The sequence below is a fragment of the Castor canadensis genome, chromosome 6, assembly GCF_047511655.1.
Source record: "Castor canadensis chromosome 6, mCasCan1.hap1v2, whole genome shotgun sequence".
NCBI lineage: Eukaryota > Metazoa > Chordata > Mammalia > Rodentia > Castoridae > Castor > Castor canadensis.
In genome coordinates, this window is record NC_133391.1 from 47365841 (window position 1) to 47385409 (window position 19569).

At 38.0% G+C, this 19569-nt stretch overlaps 1 protein-coding gene and 1 pseudogene across 8 annotated transcripts in view; both read right to left on the reverse strand.

Annotated features, from left to right (window-relative positions):
• Lrrc8d (leucine rich repeat containing 8 VRAC subunit D) overlaps window positions 1-19569 on the reverse strand; it is a 110006-nt gene that overhangs the window by 60674 nt on the left and 29763 nt on the right. The gene's annotated exons all lie outside the window — the stretch shown is intronic.
• LOC141410509 (single-stranded DNA-binding protein, mitochondrial pseudogene) lies at window positions 4835-10172 on the reverse strand (annotated as a pseudogene).

Sequence of the window (19569 nt, forward strand, 5' to 3'; positions counted from 1 at the left end):
TGATTATTTTTGAGATGCGGGTCTCATGAACTATTTGCCTGGGCTGGCCTTGAACCATGATCCTCCCAATCTCAATCTCCCAAGTAGCTAAAATAATAGGCGTGAGCCGCTGGTGCCTGGCTGGATTTATTCAAAATTAACTGTGACCTTGAAATGTTCTTCAACATTTCAGAGCCTTGGTTTCTTCATAAAATGAAGCAGTATACAAAGGGTTTTCCTAAAAATCAAATATTTGCAATGCATTTAAAATACTGCTTGGCACAGAGTAAGTGCTGTATAAGTGTTTGTTAATAAATTTTAAAAATCCCATTTAACATTTAATGAACACCTCCCACCTCCTATGGAAAGATGAAAGATAATGGAAATAAAGAGACCCTCCAAGGAGATACAAGCTAAAACACTTGTGTATGAAAGGCTTCTCTGGGCACCTAACACCTCCGTCATCTTGATTTTTTTTTTTTAAATAAATATCCAAGAAATACATACTGACTAGGTTCACTCACCAAAATGTTGTTTGTGAAGATGGAACTTTGTTATCACAACAGTATCTCTGGCTTCTAAAACAATGCTTGGGGTTCAGCAAACAATCAGAGGATGCTAATGAAAGGAATTAGTGAGTGAATGAAGAACATGTAATAGATTCCTCTTAGGGTATTTTGTAAAAGCCAGGTAGTCGTATGTTTTAGAGCCTCTTGCTTTTTAATCACATGCATATTCAAAAACTTGTAATCTGATAAACTCCTTCCTTATTTTAAAAAAAATCAAAGAGCAGTATCTGACTCTGAAAAGGGCATATGTATTTTGAACCAAGTCCAAAGAGTCTAACTGGCTACCTGACCTATATAAAATCACACTGGTTTATAGCATCATTTACATATTTTCTTACCCTCATAATGTTTTTGAGAGGCAAAGATGGGCTACATATTTCCCCCACTGAGAAAATGAGCAAGAAAGATTGCCTTGTTCACACACACACTGACAGACACACAGCTGGAGCTCAAGCACTTTCCTCCTCGCCAGCTCTGCTGAATGGGTGGAGTTAAGTGATTCAAATTCCATGTATGAGTTACTCCCACCATAGGAACTGCTGAAAGGACAGTCATGGCAAAGGCTTAGTGGACTAAGAATTAAAAGACTGTAAGAATAAGCATTCTCACCAATTCAGCCAGCCTCTTCTGCCAATCTCTTAACATCTATGGATTAGTGTTGAAGACAACACCTTTACTTTTGTCTACGTGCAAAAGTTATACTCCTTATAATTATTTTGTTGTTTTTGTAATTTTTAGTATTATATTATTATTGTACTGGGGGTTATTTTGTTGTTTTTGTGACAGGGTCTTGCTATGTGGCTCAGGCTTGCCTAGAACTTGTGATCCTCCTGCCTACTCCTCCCAAGTGCTGGGATTACAGGTGCGTACCAACACATCTAGCTGTAATTACACTCCTTAAATGCCACAATTTGGCTAAGTCAAATTCAACACTGACAGTTCAGATAGTGCATACTTCATCACTATAAGATGACACAGGGCAACCTTTGTTAATGCTGAGAGAAGGAAGGGAGAGAAAATCAACAATCCTCACTGAGCATGGGTTTTTGTTTTTATTCGGGGGTAAAGTTAGTGAATTAATAAGCAATACCCCTATTACCTCTGATATGAGGAGATAACATAAGTATTACACCTCTCAATGTATACACACTTAAAATTTCTTACCTATGAAGAACAGTCTCATTACTTAGGGGTCATGTAGCCCAGGTCTATCTCTTACAGATGAAAAGACTGCGGCCCAAAGAAGACTTGTCCAAAGCCACATTGCTGGTTCTGTCTGCCCCACAGCAGCAGTCTGCACTTACAAGCCTGATAATCCATGTAAAGTAGCACTTCTTTCTCCTAGTTTTTCCCTTTAATGATCTTTCTTTAGCTTTGTGCAGAAGAAATTTAGTCACTAAACAAAGTGCCCACAGATGTTTGGGTCATAAATGCCCCATAAATATTTGAGCAAGCCGAACCAAATCTGAAGCACAATGCTTAATACTTAAGACTATCCCATTTTGTGATTTTTGGTTTCCATAGTGATAAATAACATTTACTGGTACATGTGCTCTGGCTTACATCTATGAACAAGCATTTCCGGATGAATGGCAACTCCACAAGGTATAATTTCCAAATTATTTTAGACAGCTGATGAAGAATAAAAAATTACACATAGGAAAGATTAATAAACCAATTAGGCCATTCAGCATTGGAAGGTACTCTACATTTGCTAGCATACAGCTGAAATCTGTCCCTAAAAATTCATTTTAAGAACATAAGGGAAAACACTTAGGCTTAATTAACAAACTTAACAGGATTACAAAATTTAGGATTATAAGAACTATGCCATAAATTTGATCCACAGGTTTAAATTATGGGACCTTTCATTCCTACGTGATGGCAAAGATATATTTCATATTTTAGTTTTCCAGCTGTTAGTTTTAGTTTTATAGAAGGATATTTCATATGACAGTGGCATTTCTCATCAACTATTTCCACACTTACGTATTTATTTATTTGTTTGTTTGTTTTGTCTTTTCTTTTTTGGTGCTGGGATCAAACCCAGCGCCTCATGCATGCTAGGCAAGTGCTCTACCACAAAGCACATCCCAGCCCTCCACACATTTAAACAGCTAGCACCCCTTCATTGTCTCCAGCTGGCTTTTGTGTCTAGTAGTTTAGTGTTTCTGTAAGAGCTCAGTTATCAAAACGTTCAAGGTATTTGGTCAACAAATATGAAATTATGAAGGGTATACATGAAAGCACATATTTAGAAATATTTTTCTTCTAGCATCCTCTTCCCACAACACTGTTTCACAGAACTTGATTTTAAGCACCTTCCTGTTTTGCAGCTTGGTGCTGACAGTTCTGAGGAGTTCCTGAGTTAGAAGCAATGGGTGAAATATTCAGCGGGGACAGGCTGAGTTAGCATCCTGATGTTCCTTGGTTCTCTGCGCTCTCTCCCCTGTACAATCACAGAAGCCTGTACACACTGTTGCTAAGAACATTTCAGCAAAACTGCCTTTGATGAGAACAAGACAACTGTTCACAGTCTGGACAGAATAAATACATCTTTTATGTTTCTGGTCAAAAATCAGTATTTATTAAAAATTTGTATTTATTTGGGGTCACAAGTATTCCCACCTAAAATTTCCATATTCTATCTCAATCAACTCTATACAAACCTGCTCCCAAACTTGTGGAGATTAAGCAGAATAGTAAGAGCTAAACTCCTTAAAAATATTCATTCATGAACTTTTGTATAAGCCTTACTAAGCACTTCCTGTCAACCTGGCACAATGTAAGAGGCACAGGCGTGGTAAGCTTGCTGGTTATGTATACTCAACTAGGAGGGGATGGCGAAGTTGAGGAGAAACAATAAAAGCACAATCTCCTGTAGAAAAATATTGGAATTTTTCAATTTGAAATTTTTATTTTGTTTCACAGATATGCAGTTGCATTAAGTAATCAGAACCCCAGAGGAAAGTCAAATAGCTGGATACAGACATTTCATCATCAATTAGATATTTTTGGCATTTTTCTTAATCCTTAAGGAAGTTATCTTGGAGATAAGGAATAGAGAGGCCAAAGCAGGACAGACTACTAATGTGTTTGGGTTGACTCAGGTCTTATCTCCTCTGTGACAAACAACAGAGCAAAGTCCTAGTCACTACCGTAGGACTCCCACAAAGAGTTAAGAGAGAGTCAACAGCTTACTAACCACTTCCTATCTGACAGGGCAGTTTTAGGCCTCAAGTCTTGGCACTGAGTGGTGTTGCCTGGAATGCGCAGGTAACATCTTTAACTACAGATGGAAGAACCCTCTATTTTCCACTTCCAGATAATAGCACTGTCCAGTATGCACTCCAGGCAGCGCTATCCAATGAGCACTTCCTAAGAAAGCACAAGGTGGTCAGCACCATGATAGCACATGTTAGTGGATGCCCTCATCCCCAAAGAACTTATATCTAAGTTGGAGATAGAGTATGTTCTCAGGAAAGTGACATCCAAATTTATAACATATAGATTTCAAATTCTGCAAGAGATTATCAGGTGCTGAAGAAGAGACCATCTAAGGAGCTGAGTAACACTGGGTCGACAGAAATGCCAAATGAAGGTAAATGCTCTAAGTGCCCAAGAGCAAAACTGGAGAAATATGAGGCAGCATTTGGAAAGGAAACAATTCAAAAAGAAGATGGCAGAAGTACAAAAAACACTTAAGATTTTCCATGAACTTTAATTAACGAAAACAGGCACTGAAGGTATTAAAATAAATCTACCTGTTATCCCTACACTAAGCCATATGTAACAGATGCTCCTACACTTCCCAATTGTAAATCACTAAGAAGTTTGCTCACATAAACCATTTAAGTTTTGAGATGACAGTTAAACTATACTGCTAGTATTCTATCAGTAGTAGAAACAAGTCTTACTAAAAAAATAAATAAATAAACCATAGCCACCAGAGATCTAAGGGTAATTATGCCCTATGTAAATTAATGTAAATGCAAACACCCTAAGAATCATAAAGTTTACATTCTGTTTAAATATCTAATATTTAAGTCTAAGCACATAAATGTATGTATACATGCATATGATATGTATACATATATTTATTCTCTTAGACATAAAGTATCTTTAAAGATAGTGGTAAGGCAGTATCTCCTGAATATCTGAACCCCAAAGACTGCTATGTGCAGGCACTTACAAGAAAAAGTATGTCTGTGTATTTTCAATAAATCATTAATGAGGCTCCAATCTCAGGTAATCATCTACTCACTTTTTTTTTTTATTATCACTCATTTTATAAAAAAGAGCATTTTAATTATTGTCCTTGGAAATTATAAAGACTATACATGATTTAGAAATGAGATAGTACCAAACAACGGTCAAAGAAGACTCATCCCTTCTTATGCCTTTTCTTTTGTCTGGTCACTCAAAAATATAATGTTATCAGCTATGATTGTCATTGCTTGTCGCCTTACATTGTTTTTGTCCATGTATTCACCATAGTCTACTTTCCCTTCCACATAAATTTGAGACCCCTTTTTCACATACTGATACGCTACATCTCTAAGGCCTGGCTGGAACACTGATATTCTGTGCCATGTTGTCTTTTGACTGACATCACCCATTTGGTATACTTCACTGTCCCCTGATCGCCACATCTCATTTGTTGCTAGAGAAAATATTGTGACTGGATTTTTTCCTTCGACCTGTCTCATGACAGGGTCCTGACCCACTCTCCCAAGTAACTGCACATGATTCAAAGATCTTTCCAGAACCAAACTGCTGGCTATTTCAGACTCATGTCTTACAAACTGATGAAGCACCTGTAATACAGGTCTTCGAAACATGGCTTCTATTTTCTTTTCTTACAATCTAATCTTCAGGATTTTCCATACGACTCGTGCACTTCCTTCTTCCCTCCTTCACCTGACGCTCACCTCACTTTTTTTTAAGAAAGCACAAAATACAAACTTTGTTACATTACATTAGCCATGAGACTGTGACACTTGACCCTAGATAGACATAAGATAATTTGACTTTGTAAACATAAGACAGCTGTAAGAAAAGCCCAAAGATAGTCATCAGCCCAAATGCTTGGGGTCTGTACCTCCTAGCAGCGGCAAATGAACTTTTCTTCACTACTTTATTGTAAACAGCTTATATAACTTTGCAACCTTCAGGCATAAATGAATACACAGGAAGTAACTTCATCATGTATCACTTCAGTGCTATATTATTAACTTCCCCGTTCTAGAAACTGATTTTGAAGTACAATTATTTAAAGTTGACTTCTATGCCTATCTTATAGAAACTCTCCAAATTTACATCTTCCAAGAATAAGATGGCCAGAATACTAATAGTTTACTTTAAAATTACCAAACTGCACAGATGTTTATAAGCTGAATTAGGAGGGAAACCTAGGTTCCAGGCTGTCACTGGTTCCAACAGGGTCTGTTTTCCTTACACTACAGATCAGTTTGAAAGAATCTGAAGGCTGAGGCTGGGACTTGGCCAGCTGTGAAAGCATCTGTACAAGTCAGGTTGAATCCATTTAGAATGGGGGGGGAGCATGTAAAATGAGTCTGCCTCAGTCACAAAATGCGTTTTGAGTTTCCCTTCTAAATGCACCTACTTGAGAAAAAATTTCTTAAAAACAAAGAAGAAACTGTAGTAAAAGTACTTATAGTTAAACAATCCTTTTCTTGCCTTAGAAAACTACCTGAGGACAATAGATACCTAGTGCTCATCAATTTTCTAGAAAAATGCAACAGCAGGAGAATGAAATTTAACTTCTTTTACCGTCTAATTAGGTTGACAAAAACACTCAAGGATCAAGAGAACCACAAGCATTCTCTGACCTGAATGTAGGTCCACCACTGGTTTTTATGTGCTTCTCCCCATCTCTTCTCAACCCTACAACTCAGCATCAAGGATAGGACCTCTTTCATGTCTCCCACACTAGAATCCTTGAAGCCATGCTCAGGTTATCTATCTCACAAGCAGGTTACCTAGTCCTAATAGTTTCCCCTGGAAATCTTTCACAATAGTCCTCTCCTGTCCACTGCCTAAATCTAGGTTTCAACTCAAAGTGAACTCCTGTCACCCATCCCACCCACTTCTATCCACCCTCTGCAAGTCCACAAGTTATATTTTGTTAGGAAAAAAAAAATGTAAGTACAATCTCTCCACACTAAAAATCCTTTGCTGGGTTCAAACTTCCAACACATGGGCAAGAGTTCAACTACCACTTTCAGGTGCTGGTGTGACAACCCACCTGGGATGTCCCTACACCTCAGGGAGCAGGCCAAGGTAGCAGTCACAAAGTCTCAGTTGAAACAGTACAGTATCAATTTGCATGCCATGTTTTCATTTTGTATCTTTTCAATTTGTGCTACAAAGACCAAGACAGGTAAGAAAGACTTTTATACTGAGCACAGTGGTTGAATGCAGTCTGGAAGCCTAGAATCCTCGTGGACTACCTCTACAGAGTATGTGATCCTCAGCAAGTTACTGAATCAAGCTTTTCTATAATATGATAAAAAAGAGCAGGACCAACCTCACCGAGTTGCTGTCAATTAAACAACAATGTGTACAGTTTAGCACAGTGTCAGAACCGAATATCAGGTCTTTGTTAGTTTAGGAATTGATCTGGACTATTTGAGGGGGATAAGGTGAGACATATTTACATAACTAAACCTCACTGGGATCACAGAACTCACAAATACTTTTCCTGCATGCATGGTGGTAATTGTGGGAAAGACAAGAGTAGGCAGACAGTTTTGAAGAAATCTGAGTAATCTGAGGGGGAGTTGGTAGATTGTAAAAACTTAAATCCAGGGACGCTTTCTTTGGCAATCCCCTTTTACTTAATGTAAACTTCCCTGTTGGATATACTACCTTCAGCCTTACATTTCATGATTGCAAGGCTGTATTCAAGGTTACATCATCTTCAAAACCAAGAATACACACTTTGTGCCAGAGCCACCAAATGAGGTACTCAGGCACACAAATGGCTTTTCTATTTCACTTGGCTTGCTGGTGCTAATAATTTAGCATCTCGCAAGGGACGCTCTTCCTTTCTTTGCTTATCATAGACAAGGACCCCTTTTAGTCAGTTCCTGAAAATGAGAGATTGGACTCTTCCTTCTTAAATCCTGTCCTGCCAATGGTCAGTCCTTATACTGATGGTGCATATTTGCTCTCCATCTTTGAATCCTTGTAATTTGGGCCACAATTTACACCAAGGATTTTTTTTTCAGAATGTCAAGGATTTTTTTCTTAAGGTATAAACCTGAGAATCAAGGAAAGTTGGTTTCAAGGAGAGGAAGTACATTTTAATTAAATGTCTTCAGATGAAAAGATGCTTTGCACCCTTAGTCGTTTGAGAAATGCAAATCAAAAACCACAATGAGCTACCACTTCACATCCACAAACATGGCTATAATAAAAAAGATAACAAATACTGGCAAGAATGAGAAGAAACTGAAACCACACCCTGTCAGTGGGAATGTGAAATGATAATAGTCATTTCATAGTTCAACACAGTGAAAAGAGAATTAAAGATAGGGACCTGGAGCCTGTAATCCTAGCTACTCAGGAGGCAGAGATAGGAAGGATCACCGTTTGCGGCCAGCCTGGGCAAAAAGCTGGTGAGACTTCAACTCTACCAAATGACTAGACAAGGTGGGCTGTGCCATAATCCCCAACTACTTGGGAGAACACCAATAGGAGGACCATGGTCCAGGCCAGACCCTACCTCAAAAATAACCAACACGGCAAGGGTTGGTGGCATGGCTCAAGAAGTAAAGCACCTGCCACGCAAGCACAAGGCCCCGAGTTCAAACCCCAGCACCACCACACACACACAAAAAGGATTAATTACCTACCAATTCTATTCCATTCCAAGGTATATACCCAAGAAAATAAAAACACATTTCCCATCTTGAAACTTGTACACATATGTTCAAAGCAGCATTATACAAAATAGCCCAAATGTGAAAAATCATCCAAATGCCCATCAACCAATGAAAATGGATAAACTCCCAGATATCTAGTTTCAGTTTTGCAAGATGAAAATTTTGTTCTGAAGATCTGTTTCACAACAATTTGAATTATGTAACCCTATTGAATATACACTTTAAAATATGTTATATTTACATAATGGAATATTATATGGCAACCGAAAGGAAATACTGATACATGATACCACACTACTGAATGTTAAAAAAATTCAGTGAAAGAATTTGTATGAAGTGTATGATTCTACTTATACTAAGTGTTCAAAATAAGAAAATCCACAAACTGTTATTTGCCAGGGACTGGTGGGATTGCGGAGAATGGAGAATCATTTCCAATGGGCACAGGGTTTCCTTTTTAGGTGATAAAATGTTTAAAATTGTGGCAATGGTTTTGCAATTCTGTGAATGTACTAAATTGTACACTTTAAATGGGCCTGTTATAAACTATAAGAATTATCAATAAAGTGGTTTATGCTAAAAACTTAAAGTGATTTGCTGGGTTCTTAGGCTAAAGCCCTGCTGTTAGCTTAACAAAATGTCTTCAACTTTGGGGTCCATATCAGCACCAATGTTTCCTTTTAATATTAAGTCTAAGAATCTGATACACTTAACGTCCTTGCTACCTCCCTCAACTCCCGCCGCTGCTAGGCAAGTTTGGACTACATTCCCTCCTCAACAGGTACTTCAGGCTACTGAGGAGCAGGGTTCAGAGTTTCCTAGGTAACCAGAAATAGCCAGAGAGAGACTTTAGTCTAGAGCTATGATGGCCTCAGTGACACCAGAAAGCAAAGCTTCATCATTCCTCTTGTCAAGAAGGGTTTTATAAGACACAGGAACAGGCTAGGACACTACAGAGAGTAGAGAATGAAATGAACAAACCACATAATCCAGAACACTTCCAGAAACACAGTGATCTGGCTGTATGTGTGTGCACAGGCTGCTCTGGGTACTAGGAGCAAGTGTTCTCAAATGGGGAGAGTAAAGCTCTTGAGAGGACATTCAAGCCTGTGACTTCTCCAGAGTCATCTTTCAGTTCCATGTTTTCATTTCAATGCTAACCCAAAAGAAACGGATACACCCCAGAAGGAAGGAGCGGTTCTTATCAGTACGGTACCCAAGGCTGCATTTACGACTATGGTGGCACCCAGTGCTCCTCATCCCTAGTAGTGGCATGCTATCAGCACACAAGGCAATAATAAAATGCAACTTCAGAAACTTTCACAGAGTAAGACTTTGATTTCATGGCACCACGAAAGGACAAAGCAGGGAGTAACGTACTGTACTAATTGCAACAAACAAATGAGGGAAAAACAGGCAGGTGTGATACACCAGCCATACAGTGATACCCAGCAAAGGTTACATGACATGAAGGTCTGTTCCATGGAAGAAGCTACTGCAGAATTAAGGTTCGAAGATGACAAAGAGAAGAGAATGATGAGAAAAAGGGTATGTTCAAGTTGTTTTCAAAACAGTGTGGATGAGTCATTTCTATTACTTATTGACTTCCTTCAATAGTCTAGCAGCATGGTGAAAACATTTAAAAAATTCCACATCTATAAGAACGAAAATTAACAAATATTATACTTCTGTTTCTTTCTGGTTCTAGCAATAGCTAAACCAACATATGCATTAGATCTTGATTTCAGTAACCCTGAAAAGTTATGTTAGAACCTTCTCTTGTGTGTGGGGGGGGGGGTGGGGAGGGGGGAATGTTGGGAATTGAAACCAGGGCTTTCTGTGTGCTAGGCAAGCACAGTATCACTAAGCTACATTGTCAGCTGCTTTTTAAATATTTATTTATTTATTTACTTACTTATTTTTCAGTACAGGGATTGAATTCAGGGCCTGCTCTGCCCCCTTAAAAGCTAAGATTACAGGCATGAGTCACCAGTGCTAGGCAAAATTTTAATGGTTTTAAAGTATTTGCATTTATTTGTGATCTTTCAAATGCTTTAATTAAAGTCAACAAAAGGCTTTGTTCCTTTTAAAGGAAAGAAATTCATTCACAGGCTAATTAGTACTAGTATACACAATAACATGGGAGTGATTTGCTCATATTTATTCATTCAAAGATCATACTGTGTGCTAGGCACCAGCTTACAGAGAACAAGACAGACATATTTAAGCTCTTGTGGGGCCTGAAATCTACTGGGAAATGCAAGTTAATATAACAGATGCCACATGGGAGATATGCAAGGTACTATGGAAACAGCAGGGGACCTGGTGTGGCTTAGAGGTTAAAGAAGGCTTCTTAAAGGATATGACATTTAAATTAAGACAAAAGGAAGCAACAACAACAACAAACAGAGCAGTTAGTCAGATAAAAGTGAAGTAGCAGAGGGGGAAAGCAAGTGCCAGGGATGAGACACCCTGTGTTGAGCCTCGTGGTCGTGACGCATGGCAGCTCAGAAGCATGGAGGGAGGTTCTGTAATGTTTGACATGGAGTGCAAGTGGAGTATGGGTGCAGGGGATGGCAGAATAGCTCTGAACTGAAGACAGAGGAGGGAACTTCCTCATGCAAGGCCTGACGTTTTCTTAAGGAGTCTGGCTTTTAATTCCTTATTATGGAGTCTTGAGGACAAGGAGAAGTTACTATAGGTCACTGACATACTGCATTTTTGTTTTGTAATAACCCTTTAGACTTCAATGTGTACAGAGCCCTGAAGCTCAAAGGCAGGAAGGGCAGCTGCAGACAGCTGTAGCAGGCCAAGCAGGACATGATGGCAGCCATAGGTGGAACTAGCACACTGGAAAGACTGAAAGAATACCAGATAAAATGTAGAAGTTTAAGTTTAGAATAGAATTGAGTAGACTTGGCAATTCATTCCAGGTGGGAGTTAAATGAAAAGGATATATTATGGGAAGTGTCTTCCACAAGATGGAAAAATTTCAAACGCTTATAAATTGTGGACCACCTGCACTCAAAGACTGCTTTGTACAAGTTGTTTGAAAAAAAAAAGTGTTTTTGTTTTCCTTGCAATTTCATACCTCTGCATCTATTATGAACAGTGTTTTTACAAAAATATTACTGACTTGCATAATCACTCACACCCAGAGGCGGCAATATTCAAAACAACTCTGTGTTCTTTCTGGAAAGTCCTGGTTCAAAGACAAAAAGCAGAGAACAGACAAATCTTTTGATCCTCATTATTGACATGGTGCTCTAATGCAAACCCAAGCACTACTTCAGACCTTTCTTTAATGGGACAATGGCAAGAGCTCAAGGAGAGCTGGCATTTAAGTTTGAGGCTTTTCCATCAGAACAGGGATTTCAGTACCACAGGAACTGAGAACTCAAGTTTCAAATGACCAGTGCACCTGGCAGAATTTAACCCTGCATAAAACCTCTCCATGCAAATTCATAATTTTCTAAAAACAAACAACTCTGAGAAATTTTTCCCATGACTCACCCTCTCAAGAACATTTTTAATATTTCAAAAATACTTAAAAACCGGAACAAAGCAATTATAAAATCTCAAAGGGTCAGGGCAACTGGAATTAGTTTAAGAATGCATTATACATGAAAGACACCAAAGCTTTCTTTATAAACAGGGCATCTTCTTCACACCAAAGTACAACAAAACAAAGGAAGAACTAAACTAACACAGACTACAGAAAATATCACATGAAAGGCAATTCATGTCTGGCCTTGTCTCTAACTGAAAAATTTAAGATAAACAGGCTTAGTTTTCATGGGTTCCTTAAAAGTCAGAGGTAGACAAAGGAAAAGTATAATCATTTTTAGCACCATGAAAGTGAAAGACAGGAGAACTTGGATTTTAATATTGTTAGGATTACTAAGGAAGCCAGAAGAGGAGAGGCCTCTGATCGCTGCCTGTTTCACACAGCCCAGTCTATCACCCGCTCACACACTCGGTGATTACATCCTGAGTCTACCTCCACCTCTTTCTCCAGAGGCCGCAGACAGGAAGACTATTTATCTGAGTGATCATTTATCTTACTTAATCAACACTTGTGTTGCACTTACTGTGAAGTTTTACATGCCTCAGAAATAAAAACCCACGGAATCCTCACAACAACTTATTTGAGGCAGCTCTTTAGCACTCTTGTTTTACATAAAGGGAACTGAAGCATGCAAAGGCTAGGAAATTGCCCAAAGTAAAATAACTAGCAAGTGGCACTGCTGAGATTTGCATCTACTCTTAGTCATCTGAGATGGAGCCACAAAGGTTATTTTTAGTTGTCGCCTTTATTTTTTATATTTTTATTAAATGAGGACTTAATATTTTTATAAAAACAAAGAACTAAAAGACACTTTTTTATTTTCAAACAGCAAACCAAAAAATAAATAGAAAAAGGCCTGAAATACCTCATCCATGAAATCATAGGAGAAAACACCTTATCTGCTGGAAGGCGAGGGTGCAGAACAGATGTTGGTTGGTTCATTTGTCCCAACAGGCTCTTCAATCCCAAGCCCTGTCCCCCTCCACACAGGCAGTAAGGAGTGCAGAGAGTAAGGAGATGGGTAGCAATTATAACACACTCTCTGGAAAAAATGCACCTTAGGGTCTAATTTAAGTTTACAAGCTGTATAACCTGGAACGAGTTGCTACACTTTGCAAGCTTGTTTTCTCCCGACAAATGGGTCCAGTTAGACCTGTCTCCTAGAGGTGACTCACATAAAGCACTTAAAAACAAACATGTCCAGTACAGTTAGAGGTCAAAAAGTGATAATTATAGGAGAAACAAACTGTTCAAATACTTGCTTATTTATATTATTCTTGTGTTAGAGCAACCAAATAACCCAAAACTTGCATAAAGTCATCAAAGAGGGACAAAGACTGGGTAAGAATGGAGACCCAGTATTCCATTAATTCTCTGGTAAGCAGTAAGGCCTAATAGGATGGAGGTCATCCCTGAGCCACAAAGAAATGAATCCCAGGTCTAGAGTCTGGCGTCTCAGTGCTGCACTGGGATGTAAGAAAATTACTCTGATATTGGAGGCTATAGCTTCCTGATTTGCCTTTTTAGTATGAGGACTTATGTTTTAAGGAACAAGTCACTTCACCTCTCTGAGTCTCCATTTCATTAATTACAGAAGAAAATCATTGCATTAAGGAACCCAAATGTTTCTTCTAGTGCTAAAAATCTGTTTCTCTCCTGATTTCTTTCACTCACAAAGTGTAGACTAATGAGAGTCCATCATACTTCTAAATAACAGCATTCTGCCACGCAGGTGGATCTTCAGACAATTCGTAATGAATAAAACTTTTTATGTTGCCTTTGTAGTGCCTACAGTTATTCCCCAAAGTTATGTTAAATGTTCCTCTTCCAGAGTATGAATGCCTCTGGCCTGTGTGGACTAGAGATTATTCCTCTCTCAAATACAACATTTGCAGTTAGAAACCTGGCTCCACAACAGAAACTTCAAAAGAAAGGAAAAAAATAAAACGTTACCAACACTGCTTTCTATTCTTTAAGTCCTATACAAAAACATTCGTCTCTATCCATAACCAACCCTATCTGATGTTTCATGACCCTCAACTATGGAGCAGAGAGTGGTACCAGCTCAGACGAAGCTGAAGTAGCAATGTACCTTGTCTTCAGGGCTTTCCTCTATGTCACTTCCAGAGGACACAGAGGATCAGTACTGTTCACTGACTTGCCCAAGTATCACACACCAACAGTGATGCCACCAAAGGAAGGCAGGGCACAAAGAGGGAAGAGGGCAATAAAAGGTGAAAAAAGTTATTAAAAGCTCTCAAAGAATGAACGGGAAGGCAGAAAAAGAGCAGAGAGACAGGAAAAGGGCCACAGAATGGAAAACCGCAGAATCACAACATCAGCTGGAAGAAATTTATATAACAGACCTCGCATCATTTTATATTTCTTTCACAGAGGAGGGCACTGAGCCTTAGAGCTGAGCCTATTTTCCTAGGGTCACACAGCCAGCGCAAGGCAGGAATGGTGCCACCCATGGATCTTTGTAGCTCCACACATGTGACTGAGTGGTAACACGCTCAGTGGCCTTGGAGAGCCTCTCTAGCCCAGCCTTCCTTGGGACAGTTCAAATCTATGTCCTGGGCAGGACAGACAGCTTTCAAAATTGCCAGGGACTCCTGGCAGCAGGCACCAGTTTTGGGGGGAGATGTGTTTCTGCTCTGAAGCTAAAATCTTCTCCCTGCAACATCACCTGCCTTTATCCCAAATCATCACATCTGCAGCACATGAGGTTTCTTGTCAAGGTCCTTGTCAGTAACTTTAGGAGAGGTGATAAAGAATATTGAACAATTTCAAGGAAAAATTTTTTTAAAAGTCCTGTAAAATATTAAAAATAAAATAAAACCAACAGTCTTGTAAGGTAAGTGTAAAGAGATATGGAAAATGAATTGCATTCCTATTTCTGTTCATTTGTAAGTTTTAGCATAAAAGGTTGAATTTCAAATGTTACTGACTGAGAGGTCGGGGGTGTAAGGGCTTTTATGTCTTCCACAAAAGCTTAAATTGTACATCTTCTTAGTCTTGGAACGGCTTGAGACAGAGCGCACCATAAGAAGAAAACATGTAAATTTCCTTGCCTAGCACTGACCAAGGACTGACCCAGTTCACCTAATGAATGACTTTGAATTCGAAGTACTAGGCTTTTAGGTTCCACCCATAAAGTGGGAATATGCTCAGCCAATAGCAATTTGAAATTTTTGTAAAATGGTATTTTAGGCCCGTCACTGCCCCTCTCCAATTACTAATTATTCACCTACAATTAAACACTGAAAAAGGAAAGGAAATTTACTTTTGCAAATATCTGAAATGTCTTTGGGATTTTATACATTGTATGTAAATATTTATAAAATGAATATTAATTTCACAATCACAAATATTATTTTGGCACTCCATATTTTTACAGGGTACAGCCAAAGTAATTTTTGTCATTTTAAGATTTTGATTTCACTTTTCATAATGCACTGCTCTTATATTAGATTTCGTACTGGGTATTTGTGGCAAGACAAACCACAAGCTCTCAGTTCTTTCAAAGAGCAAATGATTAGCACACAGAGGAGTCATCATGAAATAAACAGATGAAAAGGCAAGTAGAAATTAGTACCTACCAATCTTTTCCTAAAAGGAGTCATTAAATCATTATGATTTTCATTTATAAAAGCAAAGATAACCTATTATGCTATCTATTCTTTCGGGGTGAGAGCTCAGGGTTGCAGATAATCCTCTTTCCCTTACTGAAAAGAATGAGAGGATTATTTCTTTCCTCCATTTACAGTCTTTAAACCCCATTTCTTCCTCTGATTTTTACAGCTGTTATGTGAGAAGCAAAAAGGCACAGGGGATGTTACACTGTGAATTTCAGCAGGTTAAAAACACAGGGAAGAGACCAATGGCAGCCTGTCAAAGACACCATGGCACAGGTATAGTTTAGACACCTGAGCTGAGACAGTAACAGCCTCTAGAATTTCTATCACTGCTCCCCCACAAACACTGCCCTCCACAAGTCAAGTCCCTTAGTTAGAAATGAGTAAGAAAAAGTAGTTACCTACCCTTACTCCCCACATCTACTGACTACTCTTCTTACTCCCTTAAAGAGCAATTATTTATGTGCTTGTGTTTCCTTCAACCTATGTATAAACTTTAACATAGTTGAAGTCATCAGTGTATTGTGACCAAATTATTATTTTACTTATTTCATGCATTTTTCTAATTGTTTTTGTTATATCAAAACAGTTCTAAACAGAATGTGACTACTACTTCATTTTCTGGCTCTAATAAGATATATTAAAATGGAGACTTATAATTTTTCACACAGATGTTCAGAAAAATGAAATTTGCTTTTATAGACTCACTTCTTTCAGGAGACACAAAAAAAATCACCCACTTGTCATTTGTTTACTTGAATGACACAGGTTAAGTAGCAAAAGATAACAGTGCTGATTTTATAGGATAATAAACTAGTATTTATGAAACTTATAACTTTCAATTTTTTTCAGGGGGGCAGTACTGAGGATTTAATTCAAGACCTTGCGCATGATAGGCAAGCACTATACCACTGAGCTACGTCCCCTGCCCGTTTTATTTCTATTCTGACACAGGGTCTCGCTAAGTTTCCTATGCTGGCCTGGAACTTGAGATTCTTCTGCCTCAGCCTCCTGAGTAGCTGAGATTATAGGCATGAGACACAACACCCAACTATGACTTTCTTGGTAACACCTGGGAGGTTAATGAGTACTAAAATCATTTTTAAAAGTCAACATTCCATCTGTTTGTTCTATGCCATGCCATTTTCCTAAAACTTAGTTTAGGTTTGGTTTACAATGTAACCTGCAGTCAATTCAGAAGATATAATAAACAACAATGCAATAGCTAATGGTAACTTTCTTTGATTTTTCACATGGGGTCTCAGTTTCCCAACATTCAGAGAGAGAGAAACAGTCTGACACCAGCCACCATCTTCTCAACTTTCACAACAGATCCCACCCTAACATCTTCTCTTCACAAATTTCATACCAGCAAACCAAACCCTATCACAAGTCTTATGTGAAAAGCTATACTTCAGTTTCTAAGTGATCTTATTCAGCTCATCATTTTTTCAAAGATAAGAAAGAGTCACAAAGAAGTTCTGTGTAGAAGAAAACCTCAATTATGCAGACAGAGAAAGAGAGAGAGCGAGAGAGATCCAGTGAACTCTGTTAAAAAGAAACCTTTTTCATGCCAAACTACAGGGTGGACTAATTCCAAAGTCATTCTTTGAGTCCATTCTCATTATGCAGGCTGAGAAGGAATAGGACAGAGGGTGACGACCTTTCCAGTGCGAGGTAAAAAGCAGCCAACCTTGTCTTCTTCCTATCCATACAGTGTAGGGGTGTGGAACTGTGTGCTTATCACAAACAGGATGAGAATTTATAACCACAGGCGACTTTCAGTTTGTTTTTCTGTGATTTGCCTCTTTTCTCTCGAAAATGAAAGGAGCTTTGTTGTTTCTGATTATAAAATCAACACGTTTATTTTAAAAATCAGATAATACAGAAAGTCATAAAAAGAAAGTAAAAGTCATCTGTAATTTTATTACTCTTAATGTCCTGGTGTACATCCTTACAAATTTTTTTGCATGTATATTTTCCTTCTAAAAACAAAGATCAGTTGCAAACTCTAGGGCAACCACTAAGCACTGGGGGCATGGTTCAAGTGACAGAGTGCTTACCTAACAAACTCAAGGCCCTGTGCTGCCCCCAAAAAACAACCAACCAAACAACAACCCAATATAAAACCACAGAAGGCAAAAGAAAATGAGCAGAGGGAAACAGAAAGCAAATGCAACAAATATAATTACAAACATGGTAGATATTAATCCAATTATACCAAAGCACATTAAATCTGAATAGTCTAAATACACGAATTAAAAGTAATGGACAGCCAGAGTGGATTAAAAAAAAAAACCCAAATATATGTTGTCTACAAAAGATCCACTTTAAATATAAAGGTTTAGTTTAAAAATAAAGAACCTGAGAAAGAACTCATATGCTTCATACTGATTAGTATCTTTTACCTTTTCTGTCCCTGTACCTCTGCTTGAAAGGCAAAGGCAGAAAAAATTACAGTCTATTGAGAAATTCTATGAAACTGTCAACATATACAGAATTTTCTAGTATAAACATTTTTTGTGATATTTCAAAATGCAGATCGATTTTACACATTCTGGGGAAACACCAAATTATGTATTATTTGACACAAATTAATGACAGATGACTATGGAATGGATGTATTTCTTCCTCATTTTTAAAAATATAAATCTAGCAGTGACAACTGAATTGTGGAGCCTTCTTTAAAACAGTTCTTATGCCTTATTTCTAGAATAGCTAAGTATTAATAAATGTCCTTATTCCTACCTAAGGGAGGTGTATATACCTAATTACTACAGCAGATTCCATTTTCAATGAAGTTCACTGTTTGAGCTGCTAAACTTTTCCTACTGGAACATCTATGAAATAATTTACTGATCTAGAGGGTTTAAATTCAAGTTTAGGGCTAGGGATGTAGCTCAGTGGTTGAGTGCTTACCTGGCATATGCAAGGCCCTGAGTTTGATCCCCAGTGCCCAAAAAAAAAAAAAAAAAAAAAAAAATCAAGTTTCGATGCTAGGCAGATACAGAAAGTCAAATGGTTTCCTCTAGTCTTCCTAAATTAAACACCTAAGAAGTATATTTTTCCACTACTTATATCTATGCTAACCAAATACATTCTAGAAATACTCTTGGACATATTAGAAAGTCAAAATTTATGCTAAGACAATTTCAAATATGCTTAAGGTACATTCTGTACATGTATATTCTGATACATCATGCCAAGACCCCCAGAACTATACTTAATTTTCCTAAGGTTAGAAAAATGACTGATTTGTCATTGAGTGATCATGTTGGAATCTTTGATCTTTACTGCTCTGAGTTCATAGTCAAGCTACTTAGTTTATTTTGAGAAAGAAAATCCTTCCTGTCATTTCTCAGGAAATGGAGGGCAAATTTATAGACTATCACTACAAGTTTAAGTGGTTTTAATTTTTAAACAATGTTTCACTTTGAAGAATATTTAATTATAGAAAGAAATTAAGATCTTCAGAAAGAAACTAGAGAAGTTGAGAGGAGAAAGACTAGTAGTCTCAGACTTAAGCTAAAAGGGTGAATTCTGTAAAACTGCCTCACGAAATGTTACACCCCATTTCTTCCTGTGAAGAATTTTCCAAGCATTAAGTTGTATAACAGCATAATGGGAATAAAGGGAAATGCCATGTTTCTCTTGAATCTCTAAGAGCCTAGGCAAAGATTAGAGGCTTACTATTGATAAATGGTTTGAAAAGTAAGCCATCCAAGAGGGACAGAATACACCCAACTCAGAAGAGTGATGAAATGCTTCCGACACTTTCAAATTTCTCTAAGGGCAAAGAAATTCAAAGTGGAATAAAGGAGGTGACAAACAGAAAGAACTCTTCATGTAAGGTGCTGTAAATACTTAGCCTTCTCCAACCATTCAATTCTGTTCTGCAATGCCAC